The 6,721-nt window shown below is 45.0% G+C and overlaps 1 protein-coding gene across 3 annotated transcripts in view; it reads left to right on the top strand.

Annotated features, from left to right (window-relative positions):
* The first annotated feature begins 1,539 nt into the window (after positions 1-1,539).
* Positions 1,540-6,721, top strand: part of LOC109483242 — a 17,235-nt gene continuing 12,053 nt past the window's right edge. The window contains exons 1-2 of one of the 3 annotated variants that reach the window (XM_019786225.1): positions 1,540-1,905; positions 5,147-5,150. The gene's annotated coding sequence lies outside the window, so the exon portion shown is untranslated. The remainder of the gene's footprint in view (positions 1,906-5,146; positions 5,151-6,721) is intronic. The other 2 variants (XM_019786228.1, XM_019786227.1) reach the window with 2 other exon arrangements.

The following is a 6,721-nucleotide window of genomic DNA, read 5'->3' on the forward strand; positions in this document are numbered from 1 at the left end:
CTTTAATACTCACTTCCACACAAACCTGCGTAAGTTTATACAGATACAGTACCTTATTCTCATGTCAGACTATATGAATTAGTTCAGCATTGTACTATCATGACTACCAACACAGTAGCCTGGGTGCCATATCCAATTTTAGCACACTGGACACAAAGTGAGCATGGAAGACTTGGGAAAGGCTCTCAGCCATGGGGAGGAGAAGCTGACAGTGATTGATGGCCCTCATGCATCACACCACAGATGTAATAGATAGAGCACGGTTTGAGGCTGACTATGAGGATTTAGAACTGCCCCGCCCACCAAGGGGATTTCATGTCTCCCGAGGCCGGAGGCCGAGGGTGACATGAAATCCCCGAGGTTGGGCGGGCAGTTCTAAATCCGAGTATTCAGCCTCATACCGTGCTCTATCTAACTTAGAGCACTTCTAGGTCCCCGAAGTTGATCAACTCCATCCACTAGAACTTGATTTTGCTTTATAAATCTTTGTTTAGTGTCACTTTTTGTCTTGTTTCGAGGAGTTGTTTGGTTGTCCATCTGGGCTGATTAACGACCGCTAGGTCGTTAATCAGCTCAGATGGACAGCCAAACAACTCCAAGAAGAGTCAAACCATGTGTGGTGATGAGCCGGTCAGTCTCCTCTGATTCCCCAGGGCAGAAAGCTGGACACTGCCATTGGCCAGTTGTTGTTTCCATGGAAATAACAATGGGCGGGTCCAACATAGTGTAATTTATTCGGTTAGTTAGAGCACCTCTGTCCCTAGAGAGGGACCAATTCCAGCTCACTGGTTGGCTGAGAAGAGGGTGGCTGGTTAGTCAGTGCACCTCTACCCCAAGGGAGAGAGGTGCACTAACTCACAAGTATGCTACTATGTGGATATAATCACTAAAAATCCAGGATCCCTATTGGCTGTGGGGACCTAGCAGTGCTCTAACTATTACATAATGTGCGCTTTCATCATCGTTTTCCTGGGCCACCTAAACAACCGCTTGAGAAGATTAGATCCCTGATTAGATCGACCTATTTCTGGTAGAGGTCGTCGGTTACGTTAATTTATGGATAATTTTCAGTTGAATGGCATATTATACAGCTCCCACTCCGGTATGGGTAGGTACATGATCATGATGTTCTCCGAGAAGAGGTTTTCGGACCTTTTGTCAGGTTTTCTTCCTATTTTGTCTATGCTGGCTACCGAACCGATCTTAGCTGCTGAGTACTAATCTCTTTCGTCCTCCCACGCATTGTCGTTGTCCTTGTTCCAAAAACTTCTTCTCTATAATATCTTGCTAGACGTGGTCTCTTGGCGCCGGTTTACACTTCGTTCAGTTGTCTCTCTAATAATTGTATTTTAACAATTGGTACCGCTTCTGAAGCGTGGTAGAGGCTACACGCCGACCCGCTTTTATACTACAGAATCGAGTCAATCGACATTGAACCCCAGTAGAGGCCCCCGGTGCGGGCACAAACAAGAGAGGCGGTCCAATAACCCCGTTCAGAGCCCTGGGGGCCCACCAGGCGGGCAAATGGTATCAGCACGATTTTCTCAGCCACTACCACGCGCCACCACGTCATGTGGTTCTCATAACAACCAACAGGCGAGAGTCTCAGATAGAGAGGGAGAAACCAGGCCGCTACTCGCACCGTGTGTCGGTTGTCATCTTCCAAGGAAAGATTTCTAAAACCGGTGAGTTGCCCTCCATGCTCCGTCCTGTAACTCCGTGCACAGGTGGTATCTGTCAGACCGCCCTAGTTTGACCCTAGGTGGACACATGGTCCCCATTGCATGCACTAAATACCGCACGTAGTTCTGGCCAGGTCTTGTTTTCGACGCGCCGTGTCCCCCGCCCTAAAACTAGGCGTGCCCCACTCGCGATTTGTGCATACCGACCCTTCGGACCTCTTCTGTAAGTAAGATTCTTTTCCTTTCTTCTACCTAGGTGAACTTTTCAGTCAACGACTTTGACATTTGCTCTTTAATGTTTGTATACAGTACACTGTTCTCTCTGATACCACTACCGCCCCTTACACTACAAGTACAACTGCTGCAAGAGTGTGGGTGATCGCTATCCCGCCGAGATCGCTATACCTATGTACTGTTTAGCACAAATCCCACGTATTTCCAATAAGAATCGACCGTTCTATAACACGACTTGACCGTACTGTCGCTGGGGAGAGGCTGTCAGGCTGAATTTTGCGGATCAGCGGAAAGAAAATATCGTCTGCGTCTGCCAGGGCGCAAAAATCTGCTGTCGCTGTACAGTTTCCAAGCTTGGGGTTAGAGAGCCGTAGATTATTTGTTTGGAGTTCTAGTTGAGGCTCCCGTCTAAGTTTTGGAGTGCTGCGCGCGCTAGCTGCTAAGGAGAACTTGTAGCGTCTGGAAACAGTCTTTCAATATCCTGTCATTTTGAAAAGTCGGACCGCGCATGTTTCCTAGCCTCCACCAGGCCTTTCAAGGTGTTGTAGATCGCAGAATTCGGCAAAAATGGGGTCAATATTAAAGTTGACCAGGGGAGTGTGTTGCGGTAAGGATAACATTTCGCCATCGGTGACCGAATTCTCCTGGCAAATTTATTCTCTCTTTTTGGCTATATTTTACTATTTTTCAACCCGCGTTGTCGGTCTGGTGGAGACTACAAGTTTCCCGTCACAGCGAGCGACCAGGAAATCCACTCCCGCCTTCAGGGCAAGTCGTAAACCCCGGGCTGATCAGGATCAGTAGGGTGACCTAGGAGGATGGGTGTGGTCCAAGAAAGTACGACTGCAGACGATTTTTGGGTCGTTGTCGTTGTTGTTGAGAAAGCCTCGCGGTTCAGCTTCTGATTTCTTTTAAAATGTTGCATTTTCTAACTGAAGTTGGTCACTTTTTACTCAGATATTCGCTTATCGCCGTTGGCATCTTTCCCTGAGATCTGCAACATATCGTGTTCCGGGGGTCTGTGATGTTAGCCTATACCTGCAGGCTTCGGGAAAGCGGCTGAAACGAGTAGAAATTGGCCAAATAGACAGATTATGCCAGGGGAGTTGGCCAGCGCTATTATAAAGTAGATCAAAGACCAACTCCCCTGGCATATCATCTGTCTATTTAGCCATTTTTTTCTCTTTTCATTCGCTTCCCGAAGCGTGGTAGAGTCTACTGTGACGTTGCTCCACTGTTGCCTGTGGCATCACATTCGTCATGACCTGATTTGATAATATGACAATTTGTAAACTGTGTTGAAGTGATTTAAGTCACCACATATTTCCGTGCCCGTTTAATTGCCTGCGCTGCCGTGACAAATCCGTGCGACTCAACCATGCATCTGCCAGGCCTGGTATCTGCGATCCTCCTCTTGTACTAAAGACCAAAGGTACAAGTTCAACAAGGCTTCATCGGGTCAGTTTTCACCGTTCAAAACCCATTTTTCACCGTCCAAAACCCATTTTCACCATTTAAACCCCAATTCTTCATCGTTAAAAACCCAATTTTTTCAACGTTCAAAACCCAATTCTTCATCGTTCAAAACCCAATTTTTCATCGTTCAAAACCTTATTTCTCTGCGTTCAAAACACTCGTCCACATACAGGATACTATGGGTTGCTCTTCCCAGTATGCTTTGTTGAATTTGTACCTTTGGTCTTTCGTTCCCTTGTGGACAAAACATCTGGTGACACTTCTTGATTTGATTTATTCGAGGTGACCCGCATGCGTGTAGCACTATAAATAGTAGTACACTGCCCGAGCTGCAAGAACTGTGTCAGTGACTTTTGCGAAAGAAACACCCCAAAGATCCTTGGACATTGAACGTCGAATTGATAACGTTAGCCTAGAGGGAAGACTTTTGGGGTTGGGGGATGGCCAGCAATAACGTGGTAAAATTTCCTTGGCCCTATAGCTAGATCTGAGGAGCTGACATGTGCATGCCCTGCAAAGAGTCTGCTATCCAGGCTATCTGTTTAGTACAGGTATTGTCTATCATGTAGCCTCTACCAGGCTTCGGGAGGCGGCTGGAAAGAGTAGAAATCGGCCAAATAGAGAGATAACATGCCAGTATAGTTTGGTCGGCTGGAGATAACAATTTGCCTCTCCCGAAGCCTGGTAGAGGCTATATCATGGTCATCTCTATACGCGTTACGAAAAGGGTCTGCGAACCAGGCTATAGGTTACAGGGATTGCCTATCATGATCGTCTCCGTACGCGTAGTCTTTCCAGATGTTTTAATACCAGTAGACAGCCCTGATGCTATCTCCAGCCGGCACAATTTACATAACGCTGTCAAAACTATCAGTGGGGCTGGAATTTATATAAACAGTAGAATGCAGGGGAATGCTGACCCGCGGCTATATTGTCTTCCCAGTTGACACACATAACAAAATTTAGTCCCGGCGTCAACAAAATTTTGTTAGTCTAAAATAAGGTGTTTTAGCTTTTAGCTTCGGACTCGAAGAAGAAGCCAACAATCTCCAAGCAGATCCCTTTCGGTGGCAAAAAGACAGTATCAAATTGGCCAGGCACAGGCAGTATATATCCATTGGTCAGAGAAGGTCGCCGGTGTTCTAAAATATTGGTTCCCCGTTTAGAACACCGGCCACCGACCACATCGTGGGCGTAGCGACAAAGAAAAAAAAAAGAAAAAACAAAAAACAACCGCCATATATAAAAAGCTAACGATCATTCCCCCACAACCTCTGCTTGGAGAGTAATTAGGTGTTTTATTTATTTCTTGTTTACCCTGGGTGCCATCAGATCTGTAAGGGCAACCCCGAAACATCGCGTTTTTTTCGGGGTTGCCGTTACAAATCGGATGCAACCCAGGCTAATTCTTGTTAGATCTATCCTCTCTCGGTTTTTGATAGCCAGACTGGATGTCAGACAGTCAGACTGTTTCCAGGGCCTTCACAGGCCAGCTCCTCGGCTCCAAGCCAACATGCCCCCACCGAAAATGTACCTTCCCTCCTCCAGCTAGACTCTGTGTATATGGGTTGTTATCATCTTCATTCATCTATCCCATGGCCATACGTCTGCGTGGAGACTCTCTCTCTCTCTCTCTCTTTCTCTCTGAGTCTCTCTTTATTTCTCTCTCTGTCTCCACCCCTCTGGTTCTCTCTCTGTCTCTCTTTCTCTCTCCCTCTTTCCCTTTCTTTCTCTCCATCTTTGCCCCTCTCTAGTTCTGTCTCTTTCTTTCTGTTTCTTTCTTTCTCTCTCTCTGCCTCTCTGGTTCTCTCTCTCCCCCTCTCTCTCCTGTTTTTACACATAGTTAAAGCACCACTGTAGAAGAACATGGCTTGCATTCCTCCAGAGTTCCATGTTGTGTTTCCAACATTCACTGATAACCTCTGACACCGGCGGTTGTGGAAACGCCTTTTGGCTGACTGCCTCATTGATTCGATTAAAATACCAGCCCATCTTGTAACTGTTTCACGTCAAAGCTCGTACACCTTGATCTTAAAGTCAAGGTAGTTCTATATCACCACGCGTTTGATATGTTGGTTTTGTCGTTTTCCGTACACAGGGGTGCCAGAGTATACAGTGCAATGTTTATACGGAATACAGTACAATCGTATTAGTATATAGTTCAATTTTACTAATAAAATTACACTGTATACTAGTAGTAAAATTGCACTGTATACTAATACGATTGCACTGTATTCCGTAAAATTGCACTGTATACTAAATACGATTGTATTGTGTTCCGTAAAATTGCACTGTATACTAGTAAAAGTTGCACTGTATTCCGTAAAATTGCACTGTATACTAAATACGATTGTATTGTTTTCCGTAAAATTGCACTGTATACTAGTAAAAGTTGCACTGTATACTAGTAAAAGTTGCACTGTATTCCTTAAAATTGCATTGTATTCCGTAAAATTGCACTGTATACTTTGGCACCCCTGGTGCACATCGGCTATTGATTACAAACGAAGAACTGACTGAAGGTCAAATCAGTGCCTTGAATGACATTTACTCTCTCAGACGTAACATCGCAACAACTAATTGGATGACGCATGACGGACCGGTCCACTGCACCAGTGGGGGTGGTCAAACTCGTAGACAATAATATGAAGGAGTTTCAATGTTTGTTGCCCCAGCACGAGATGCCTACATGTGAAACGCCCTGTATCTTCGTCTTTTTGTTTTTTTTTATTGAAGACAATATATTTATCAAACAATACAAAGACAAGGAAAATACTTATTAAACAATACAAAGACAAGGACAAAGTGGGATAATAATAATTTTTATTTAATTATGTTCATCTCTCTATAAGCTACCTGTACACCAAAAATGATGAAACTACGTTGTTCCTGTCTTGACATATCCGCTTTAAAAGTTTTTACCAGAAACTAACCTGCAGTTCCAGAACAAGCTGCTAGGGGGATAAAACTTACACCACTTATTCCTGACAGGAAAATCTATCTGTCACCAAAACATCAAGACCATAGCATGTCCAGGACAAAAGATACAAAAACCGGAAGTTCTGCTGCAGTACCAAGGTCATCCACCAGGAGGCAGGAGGCCCATATTCGACGTTGACCTTTGTCTTCCTGAGACTTACCAGCATACCAAATATCATCATAATCCATAAAGGCATTATGAAGTTATGCTGAATACAAATGTGCGGAAACACACACACACAGAGGGAGAGAGAGAGAGAGACAGAGAGAGAGAGAGAGACAGAGAGAGAGAGAGAGAGAGAGAGAGAGAGAGAGAGAGAGAGAGAGAGAGAGAGAGAGAGAGAGAGAGA

The sequence above is a fragment of the Branchiostoma belcheri genome, unplaced genomic scaffold, assembly GCF_001625305.1.
Source record: "Branchiostoma belcheri isolate BF01 breed outbred unplaced genomic scaffold, Haploidv18h27 scaffold63, whole genome shotgun sequence".
NCBI classification, from domain to species: Eukaryota; Metazoa; Chordata; class Leptocardii; order Amphioxiformes; family Branchiostomatidae; genus Branchiostoma; species Branchiostoma belcheri.